We start from the raw sequence: 12,139 nt of genomic DNA, 5'->3' as shown, positions 1-12,139 counted from the left end.
ACAGATCAGATGGTTATCATAATACCTCACATAGTAATTCCTAGATTTTACAGACAAGGTAACTGCAGTTCAAACTTCTAGTTGATTTTCTCAAAGTTACTCAATTGTTTATTGATGGAATCCATGTTTTCAGAGTTGAAGTTCTCTTTCTGGCACTGGACTTAAATATTTTATGAAAGAATAGTTGACTTACAATATCATATTTCTTTCAGGTGTACAACATGATTCAATATTTTTATAGATTATGCACCAAAGTTATTATACTATTATTGACTATATTCCCTGTGCTGTATATTACACTCACCAATATTTTTTAAGAGTCCTTATATTTGATCCTCAATGACAAGATGAAAATGGTTTCAAATGTTTCTACAGGCTATCAGGTGCTGGAATGCTACTAATTTCTTTTAAAATTGTTATTTGATCAAAGGAGATTAAGCACATCTGAGATGGAGTGGCCCAGAGGACTGGTGATATATTATAAAAAAATATATAGTCACCATTATAATTTTCCAATATCAACAGCCCTACAGATGTTGAAAGACAGTAATTCTGCTTTTTAGGGATTTCAAATAGATATAAAGGACAGCTAATGTTTTTGCCCACATTACTAGATAATCTCTTCTTCTGACCAATGTGGTTCACAGACCCCACGTGCAACTACTGTAATAAGCCTCTGTATCACTTTTAGATATCATAGGGATACGGGATTTGCTTGATTGCTACAGTATGTTTCAGTGGCTAGAGAACACTTAAAATATTCTTTTCTCTCCACATAATCCTAGAAATGTTCATGAAATATTAAATGTTATTTCTCCCCAGCATTCCCACTAGTGAGATATGTAGTCACAATGCTTAAGAAGATTTCCAAAATGGAACTGGTAATGTTTCTGACCTCTAGAAGCATATATATATTGGGTTGGCCAAAATGTTCGTTCATTTTTTTTCTGTAAGATGGCTCTGGCAGCAAGTTGTCTTTAACTTCATTCAAAACAATTGTTAGATTGTATGTGACAGCTGTCATATCAGTATACATTTAAAAAAGACATCAAAATTGGTGAATTTTTGTGTAGTCATTTTAATATTGAAGATGGAAGAGAAAGAGCAACGTCTTTGGCATATTATGCTTTATTACTTCAAGAAAGGCAAAAACACACCTGAAATGTAAAAAAAAAAAAAAAAAAAAAAAAGATTTGTGCAGTGTATGGAGAAGGTGCTGTGACTGATCAAATGTGTCAAAAATGGTTTGTGAAGTTTTGTGCTGGAGATTTCTCTCTGGACAATGCTCCACAGTTGGGTAGACCAGTTGAAGTTGATAGCGATCAAATCGAGACATTAATTGAGAACAATCAACATTATACCACACGGGAGATAGCCGACATACTCAAAATATCTAAATCAAGTGCTGAAAATCATTTGCACCAGCTTGGTTATGTGAATCACTTTGATGTTTGGGTTCCACATAAGTTAAGTGATAAAAACCTTCTTGACCATATTTCCACATGCGATTCTCTACTTAAACATAATGAAAATGTTCTGTCTTTAAAACAAATTGTGACGAGCAATGAAAAGTGGATACTGTACAATAATGTAGAATGGAAGAGATTGTGGGGTAAGTGAAATGAACCACCACCAATCACACCAAAGGCTGCTCTTCATCCAAAATAGGTGATGTTGGGTACATGATGGGATTGGAAGGGACTCCTCTATCATGAGCTCCTTCCGGAAAGCCAAATGATTAATTCCAACAAGTACTGCTCCCAATTAGACCAACTGAAAGCAGCACTCAACGAAAAGCATCCAGAATTAGTCAACAAAAAACGCATAATCTTCCATCAGGATAATGCAAGACCACGTGTTTCTTTGATGACCAGGCAAAAACTGTCACAGCTTGGCTGGGAAGTTCTGATTCATCTGCAGTATTCACCAGACATTGCAACTTCAGATTTCCATTTATTTCAGTCTTTACAAAATTCTCTTAATGGAAAAAATTTCAATTCCTTGGAAGACTTTAAAAGGCACCTGGAACAGTTCTTTGCTCAAAAAGATAAAAAGTTTTGGGAAGATGGAATTATGAATTTGCCTGAAAAATGGCAGAAGGTAGTGGAACAAAAGGGTGAATACGCTGGTCAATGAAGTTCTTGGTGAAAATGAAAAATGTCTTATTTTTACTTAAAAGCTGAAGGTGCTTTTTGGCCAACCCAATAGCTTCTTAAAGATATGGAATTTATGTGATGGTCTGGGGAAATACCAGTGGTTACAGTGTAAGAATGGAATTAAGGTCTCTTTGGTTAAATTCTTGGAAGTGCTACAATTTCTATGACATCTTGGGCAACTTTTAAACTCTTTCTGTGCTTTAGTGTTCAATGTAAATTAGTGGAACATCTTAACATGTTGGACCAGAAAGGTTATTGGGGAATGTGAAGGTGTGTGGGTGGGTATGGGTGTGGGTAAGTGGTTATGTATGAATGTGTGTGAATTATCAGGGTACATCACCTAGCCTACACTGTGCCCCTAAATGTGTTCAATCGATAGTCTGCAGTTGCATCTAACAATCAATTGTCCGTCATCTGGGAGACCTATATTGGGATAGCTGGGAATGGGAAGATGTGTACAGGCAGCAGTCAGGATGTATGTGTTTGTATCTACTAAATGCTGTCTTTATAATCCAAAACAAGATAAAGAAACATTTTTATTATGAATACTTCTTCTGCCTCACTGCATTACTTCAAATAATTCACACACATTCACACACACACGCAGACATTTAAAAAATCACATGACACCTTCTAAGCCACAAATGATGTCAACGCTGCTTCAGTTTGGCAAATAAAACCCCAAACACATAAAATAGTTCCCATACCTCCTTTAAAAATAGCTTAATTTATACCCCATCACACAATATCATCTGGTCTTATTCTTAGCCAATGTCAGGACTTCAGGCCTTGAGAAGAGAATTTCTTGAATTCACCAGTAGCATAAATAAGATATACTCCCAGATTCTACTAAGTCATACATACAATCGTATTGCAGATAAAAGAAACATGCTTCATAATTTAAGTGCAGCAACGTTTCTGTTTTGATATTATCATAAATAAATTACTTTTGTTCACAGTGTTACCTGACCTTCATACAGAAACTGATTAAAATGTTTTTTCCCCCAAAACAACGACAACTGTAAATGAAAGTTGAAATGAAATATATGGCCTAGCATCACTGTACAGGAGCTTTCCTGTTTAAAAAACCACCATCAGAGATGGAAGAAACCTAGGAAAGCTCATTTCTTTCTCTACAATCAACACAATTGCCTTTTACAAAAAGGATATTTCATCATTCATGACAGCAAGTTGTCACTTCCAGGGACAGCTTCCATATTACTCAGTGAGTATTTTTACAGCTTATTCACAAGTATTATTTGTATCAAAATGACTTGTGACTTGCAGCTAGGACAAATATGGAAACAATCTGATAGGCTATGGTATATTACGTATGCATACTTTGGGGGGGCACAGAGCTTTACTGTAGCACTTGTCTCTTTTGTGTTTCTTTATCTTTTTGTTGGTGATGGGGATTGAGGGGAGTGGGAAGATGTAGATGTTCAAGCCTCTCCTTCTTTACTATTTAATGCTAACCCAATATTAATACTATTTGTGTTTTCCTGAAAAATTTCAAAGTGAAAGGAATGGAAGCAGATCAACCAGACAACAACCTCATAAAGCAAAGAGGAAAGAAGAAGGTAAGATGGTTTCTAGGTAGGTCAGAATAATTTCAGACATTTGTCCAGCAGTCTGTAGAATACAGTTACTTTCATTTTGTGTATATGTGTGTGTTTCCTGGTAATGGGATGCAGAAGAGTCCGGTACCCTTAGAAATCACTGGCACTATGAAAAATTTCCTGGTCTGGGTCTATTTTCCAGAATAAAGGTCAAGGTGTTCCATCACCTGTATATTAAGGACACTCAGTGAGATTAGAGGAAGGGGCATGAACAAACTGAGGGAACAAAACCACCTCATAGATAGCAATGTAAAGCACAGAATCATGAGCTTTTAGAACTGTGAGGGAACTAAGTAGTCATCTACACCAATCTAGTTTTTTGAAAACAAGTCAGAAAACTGAGGCCAAAAAGGATCTGTGTGAGATCACACAGGTAGTGGCAGAGCCCAGCCTAGAACTCAAGTCTCCTGACCCACAGCCCAGTACTCTTTTGTCATCCCTTGATCATGCTAATAAGATTCAGATCATAGTTTGTCTTCCGTGATATGTGCTGCATTTTTTTAAAAGCAAGAAGCGCATGTACTGATGTCCCTTTTCTGATCATTGCTGGTACAACATTTGATTCTTGTTAGATGGGGAAAGAGGGAATGTGATTTAGAGCTCCCATCATCTTTTTGAGAATTTTCCATCTAGTTAAAAACAAAAGGTTCATTCATTCAAGAAGCGATTTTCAAAAAATATAACAAAAGCCTTGTAGTAAAATATTCAAAACTAGTCTGGTAAGTGTCTCAAGGATAAAGACCCAACTCAGGCTAACACAGGTAACAGAAAGGGTGACTAGTATACTAATTAGAATTTACTTTTCTTTCTACTGTCAATGTTAACAATTTATGTGAAATAAAGCTTCCTGCCTTCATTAACGTCAGTGAGCAAATGATAACTTCTTAAAATTTCCGTGAGTCTTTTATTTCACTCTAGGAATAAAGGCTGAATCTCATAACAGGTCTCAAAGTAGAGGGTCTTATTAAGGTAAACAGGTGCTTTATTTTCACAAAACAAACTATGTCAGGTTGTTGTTTTTCTTTTTCTTTATTCATTTTTTGCAATCTTTAAAATTTTTTAAACCTTTTAAGCTGTAGGCTAGATCTTGGTTCATGCAATTGCTATGGTTTGTCTTTGCTAAAGATATTAGCCCTCTTTGACTCTTTACACATAACATTATTTACTAATAATTATCCCCCAAAACTCCATGTCACAAAGTAGAAAAATACATCCTATGATCATGTGGTATTAAGAGATGAGGTTATGTCCATATGGCACAAAAATATAAAATTAACCTTGTAGTGTTTTCTCAATACCTCCAAGAGGCAGACTGCACAGCTATATTTCATGCCAATATAAAAATGAAAAAATTTAACTTTTATTCTCTTTGTAAAAGTCATGTCTTGGAAATATTTTTCCCTTCTTAAGACTCAAATGGCATGCATAGCTCAAGAAATATGGTGACCCCAAAGCAAACATTCAGGCATTGAGATAGCAAGGCTCTCTGCTCTCTAAAGTCACAAGCAAAGAATATTTAGAAGTCAAGACTCCACAGACTTAAGAAATGTAGAAGCTAATAAGTTATTTGCTTGTCTTCAGGAACCTATCATTAATCTAATTTAGCTTAGTGAACTTTGCTTAGTATACTATTCCGAATAGATCATGTTTTGGAAGCAAGAGTTATCCATCCAAACCTCCAAACAAATTTTTCTACAACACTTGAAAAACCTGAGAGTGAACAAAAGTTATCTGGTCTAAGATAATTTAGGTTTCTAGGTTCCAGAAGTAAGTTTAAGACTGGAGATTTCTGCTATATTTCAAAACTATGGACTTTCAAGAATGCTCTTCCCTTCTTTTCAATTCCTAGCACCAACACAAGGGTTGATCCTGGATATGGCCTGGACCACAAGAAAGTGGAGGATATAACTCTGGGAATTGCTGTCTTTTACACATTTGTCAGAAAGCTCAAGGGTTGTACTGCTGAACTGAAAAAAGGCAGGGCTCAAGAAATAGAGGAGACAAGAAGCCTAAGTGAATGTTGGGGGGGAGGCATTAAGCTATTTAGAAGTTAGTGAGTTTTCAAAATGCTGTAGAGACCTAGAAAATCACAATGTATGGAAGGTTTGATTTCTACAATGAGTGGAGAGCCAGGTGTTGTGCAGCATGGGCTAAGGACAAATGAAGATTCAGAGTTCCTCAAAGCCCTAATTGTTCTCTTTTCAGGTATGATAGAATGGAAATGTATTTCAAAGCAATCAAATAGAACACTTTGTCACTAAAAAGAAAAAAAAAATCACCAGGCTCATTAAGTACTAGTCACATAATGAATACCTAGTACAAACTCGAAGCAGTCCTGCTTCCTTCTTCCCCCAGTTTTCTTGTGGCTATTGGTGGGTAAGTTCAGTTGATTAGGGCACAATACTAATGACCCAATGGTCAAAAGTATGATTTCTATTGTCAAAGGTTCTCTTCCCTCTTGGTTAATTGGCCTTTCTTTGTCCTATGGCTATAGACTAAACCCCCTGCAGCCACATTACAATTACATGCTCTTGGTCAGGATGCATATTTGTGCTAATTCCCTACTAGGGCTGAAAAAACACTTTGTAACTTGGTTCTTTTATTTCACTAAAAGTGAGTCAGCAGCATTAACTGTGTGGTGTGGGCCACTCCAGTAGTACCTGGGCAATCTTAAAAGATTATTGCTATAGGCAAACACAGTGAAGAAGGAGAGGTGTGCCTTGGCTTGGGCTGCTATAACAAAATACCATAGACTGGGTGGGTTAAACAACAGGAATTTATTTCTCACAGTCTTGGATGTTGTGATGTCCAAGATCAAGGTGCCAGTAGATTTGGTTTCTGATGAGAGCCCTTTTCCTGGCTTGTAGGCAGTGGCCTTCACCCAGTGTCCTTGTATGGCCAAGAGAGCTAGGAAGTTCTGGTCTTTCTTCCTCTTCTCATTAGGACACTAATTCCATCATGGGGGGTCTCCCATCAGACCTTATCTAAACCTAATTATCCCCCAAAGGCCCTGCCTCCAAATACCATCACACTGAGGGGAGTTGTGCTTCATGTATTGGGGTTGGGGACACAAACCTGCAGTCCATAACAATGTGCTAATGTGATTTCTCTGTAGCCATGTTTCCCAAAGGGTGATCTGCAGATCACCTGCATCAAAATCACCTGGAGGAGTTCCAGTTAAAATGCATATTCTTGGGCCCTCATCACCAGATCTACAGGAATGGCACAATTTCTAGGGGTGGAGCTTGGAGTTTCATTTTTAATAAATCCCCTTCCCTCAGGTGATTCTGATATATATTAAAGTTTGAGAATCACTGGCTAGAGCAGTAGTTCTTAACTAAGAAGTAGCCATCAGAATCCCCAAGGAGTTTTATTAGAATGCACATGCCTGGGAATTCCCTGGCGGTCCAGTGGTTAGAATTCCGCGCTCTCACTGCTGAGGGCCCAGGTTCGGTCCCTGGTTGGGGAACTAAGATCCCAAAAGCTGCGAGGCATGGCCAAAAATTTAAAAAAACCAAACTTATACTGCTGTTCCCATTAAGGGCATTCAATAAAAAAACATTTATTAAAAAAAAAAAAAAAGAATGCACATGCCTGTCCTACAGCCCCAAGTGTACTGAGTCAAGATCTCTTCTGAGGATAGACCTGAGCATCTGTGGCAGTGATAGTAGAAGATAGCTAATGTGATGCTAGTAAACCAGACATTGCCCTAAACCCTTTAAATGCACTACTTCATTTAATCCCCACAATAACCCTTTGAGGTAGGTACTATTATGCCTCATTGTGCATGAATGGTAACTGGAGTAGGATCACAGAAGTTAGGTGACTTACCCAGAATCACACAGCTAGTAAGCGGTGATTCTGCGATGGTACATTCCTGGAGATTTATTTCAAGGCCACCACATTTTAAAAGTGCTCTGATCCTCTCACATGACAAAGCTTAAAAAACCTGGAAGGATGCTGTCCTTCCCTTCACTGTGTTCAGAACTGAGGAGCTATTTTTCAACAACCTAATAAGGATTAACCCACAAATGAAGAGAAAAACAACTCAAAATAGAAGAAGTGCACAAGGTTCTTAGTCAAGTACTTTTAGTCCTACTCAAGAGGGAAAAAAAGAGCAGTGAGAAAATTGCTTTTAGAATTAAGAAAGGAAAAAAGCTTGGACTCAGACTCTAGAATTTTCCAAAGAAGAAGTGGGAGGCCCATCACAAACAACAAAATGTTTGGGTTCAAATTAAAGCATTAAAAATGAATGCCTACATGATAACTAAGATGCTTGACTTTACAGCCCAAAGAAAATTCTCGTGGGTGTTCAGATAAGTTGCTTGTGACCTGACAGCTGGCTAGTCCAGGAGATGAAATTTCACAGTCCTAACAGTTTAGTTTAGTAGCAATAATTTAAGAACTGGGAGGAGCCACATACACTGCAAATTTAAGCAACATCTCTCAAAATACTGACCTAAGAAACTTGTTTATTGAAACTTAGGGTGGGGTGTGGGGAGAAGGGGTATGCTAAAGGAAGAATAATCTACTGGGGAGATTTGGAGGGAGGTGTCAAAAAAGCAAGAGGGAAAAAATGTGCACTAATATCTCCATTAGCCACTTTTCTCAAATTAGGGCTCACTCTATGATGCTTTCAGCTCCATTTGTGTCAGAATCTCTCTCCCCCTCCCAACTTCCAAAAACCCTCTGATGTGCAGCACTTCTAATTAATCTGCCAAATTATCTCAGTCTACTGTTCTGCCAGTTTCAGTTATACCCTATAACACATACAGCCACAAAACGCCAATAGAAAGACAAAGCAAAACACGTTTATATCACCTCTAACCATATTCAGGATCGATGTATCGATTAAACCTCATCGTGACCTCCACAGTGGAAGGTTGCCCTGCCACTAGTCCATTTTATTATTTTATTCCCCCTTTTTGGTCTCTCATTTTACATGTCATCACTGTAATCCTTCTTCCACTGTGTCACTTCCTATATAAACATCCATGTTTTGTCATAGCTTCTACATTTGAACAACCATTTATTTTATAGACACTTCAAGTAAAATACATGGTCCTGCAAGGAATATTACCGTTGCACCTCAGGCCTGCATACTTTACGATGTCAACAAGAGAGATCCATTAATTTACAGTTTTGTGTTCAGTAGGGGAGCCATATAATATTCTACATATACTTAGTTCTCCTGAATGTAGCTTAATCAGTATGGCACTTCAGGTAACCTGAAATACTGAAGGCAACTTAAAAGTAGGATTATCAGACCAAGAAATTTTATGTCCACCGACGGGAGTTTGCTTTGGAGGCTTCAGAAGGTATATATATTTAGAAGACTATATATTTAGAAGACTATAGTAAAGTCAATGATAGGAAAGAGTCAAACTGATGTGTATTAAAGGTACAGACAGAGAGAGAAGTCTGTGCTGTGGACCCTAAGGCAGGGACTTCCAAGTTTTAATCCTTGCCTGCCAACCTTAAGCACTACAATGGTTTCAACGATATTTTCTACCTCCAAGTGTCATTAGACATTTATAAGCCGAATGCCTCACATAGGAAAACCTGCAATGCCACCTTGAACCAACCAGTGACCTTCTCTGTGTTCAGTTTTGGCACCTGCCAAAGTGGGGTGGGCACTTAAACTACTTGCCTTTTGGGTATCTTAGTACCATGCTCTGGTTTATCTCAAAGGGCTCTTCAGAGGCTCAAATGAAATATTCAATATATAAAGGCTACATCAGTTTTAAAGTGCGATACAAATGTAAAGGTGTTTTAAATTATGCATCTCTAAGTATAACTAAGAACTTGCATGGGCTCTCCAAAACAAAGCAAATGGGCTTCTGGGCTTTGATTTCCAATTAGTCCCAGGACATATGATTTTACTTTGTTCTAATTTTCATAAGCAAAAAGAGCAAAAGGTTCAAATTATGATCTTTATTAAGAAATGCTGGGCACATATGTGATTAGGACAATTTTTTCACTGATACATGGGCCTCCTGAATAGCTTTTACTGTAAAGACTAATAAAAACAATGGGAGAGTTAAAACAGCAAAATTAGATTAAATTTCAATCTATATTCTTCAATGTATTTTGAGGGGCAGAAATACTTTCCTATATGCTTCTAATCTCTTTACATGGTTTATAGACCAGCTATTAGTTAATAGGTTTTGTCATGTGATTAATATTTAGGTGTTTGAAAATTCACGTGCTGCATGCTCATGTGTATGTAGCAAGGGGCTGAATCTTCATATTAACCTCAGGAACACTGGGATCAAAAAGCGAGTCCAGAATCCTATTTGCACAAAGGACCCTAGCTAGAGCCTCTCTAGATCCCCAAGAGAAACACTGCAGAAGGCATTATTTCAGCAAAAGAACATCCATTAACAACTCAATAGGTGCCACACTGCACTAAATTGCTGGGAACACAGAGATGAAAAACAGACGCCCTTTGAGAGTTCATGCATTCTAAAATAGAGAAACAATGGTCAACTCCCTTATATTCCAGAATGAAGAATGGAAGGTATAATAAAAACATCCAAATTCTTCCTAGGCTGGTGGTAGGGGTATCAGTACCCTGGGAAGACAGGGAATTTAAAGAATATACTTGATTTTTTTTATTCAAGTATAGCACTTTCTGCCTAAATAATACTACATTGGGGCACTCTTTATTTTAAAATGTCTTTTCAAGGCTTGCACACTCTGCCACTATTTACACAACTAAAAAAGCAAACTAGGCCGAAAGCAACCATACCAGCTGCTATGGTTTAATGGACAAAAATACTTGAATTTAATTAAAGCAAACACAACGAAGGTTTACATACTATTGACTACCAAATTGCTTTGGCATATCCAACTAGCCCACATGATGGACCCCTAAAACCAATCTTAAATGGGGAGCAAATAGTGACTTAAAATGTGTGTGCATAAAAAAGATAGAACCAGCATGAGTTTGATTTTCCATTTATATTAAGAGTTGGTATATTTTCTACCAACTTGGTGAACAGCCATAAGTAATCTTACGGCTTCTTCATATATATATCCCCCAATCCATATGTGGATGTAGAGTATATCCACAGCTTTGTGCAATCAACACTACAATCAATCGTAAACATTTTTATCTCTCCAAAAAGAACCTCCATACCCATTAACAATTACTCCCCATTGACCCAACTCCATGCTCCAAGACCAGCCCTAGGCAAGCACTAATCTTCTTATTATCTCTGTTGATTTTCCTTTTCTGAGCATTTCATATAAAAGAATCATATAATATGTGGCTTTCTGTGTCTGGTTTCCTTCATTTAGCATAATGTTTTCAAAGCTCACCCATTTTGTACCAGGTATCAGTATTTCATTCCTTTCTTATTAACAAATAATATTCCATTATAAGTATATACTACCATTTGTCTATCCACTCATAAGCTGATGGACATTTGGGTCATTTCTACTTTTTAGCTACTGTGAGTAATCTTACAACTTCTTAAATCAGTTTCTAATTTAATGTGCACATCACTAAGCACTAGTCCAGATAATAAAACACACTATTTTTGCAGTCTGATCATTCCCCAATTCCTTCCCAGGTCACCAAAATCGATAAAACATGTAGGGAAAAACTGGACAATAGGTCTTCAATAGACACATAATAGATACTTAAATATTTGCTGACTCAGTGAATTAATGAATGGGAGAAATCTTTCCTTCAATCCCTGCTTCTCCTTTCAATCAAATCCCTACCAGTGGCAGATTGGGATTGACATATACACACTAATATGTATAAAATAGATAACTAATAAGAACCTGCTGTATAAAAAAATAAATAAAATTTTAAAAACAGAACCTGCTGTATAAAATAAATAAATAAAATTCAAAAAAATTGAAAAAATAATCCCTACCAGTGCCATGGTATTGTGTCCTGGAACGTTGAAGCTGCAAAAGATCATGGAGCCCAAGATTCGTCCAAGTGTGGTTCAAGAACCACATGTATCAGAACCACCAAAGGAGCTTGTTAAGAATATCTATTTCTTCTCCCACACACACAGTGAATCCAATTCACAGAGGATATAATTCACAGGGAATCTATAGTAAATCATGTGAGTGAGGCCACAGGAAGCCACCTTTGTAACAAACACCCCAGGTAATTCCAATGCATACTAAAATTTGATAATTATTGATCTAATTGAACCTTCCCATTCTATAGAGGCAGGAATTTAGGACTAGTATAGGGAACTGACATGTGCAGGGTCACAGTACGGTAGAGGTAGAGTCACGGGGATCTGAGGTTATGAATCCCAGTATAGCACTTTCCGTTACCTCAGGTATCCTCCTTTATCACATTGCCATGTTTTCCCTGTGAACATACACTTCCCT

The sequence above is a fragment of the Orcinus orca genome, chromosome X, assembly GCF_937001465.1.
Source record: "Orcinus orca chromosome X, mOrcOrc1.1, whole genome shotgun sequence".
Lineage (NCBI taxonomy): Eukaryota > Metazoa > Chordata > Mammalia > Artiodactyla > Delphinidae > Orcinus > Orcinus orca.
The sequence above is the reverse complement of the archived record's forward strand: the minus strand, read 5'-3'. Positions refer to the sequence as shown.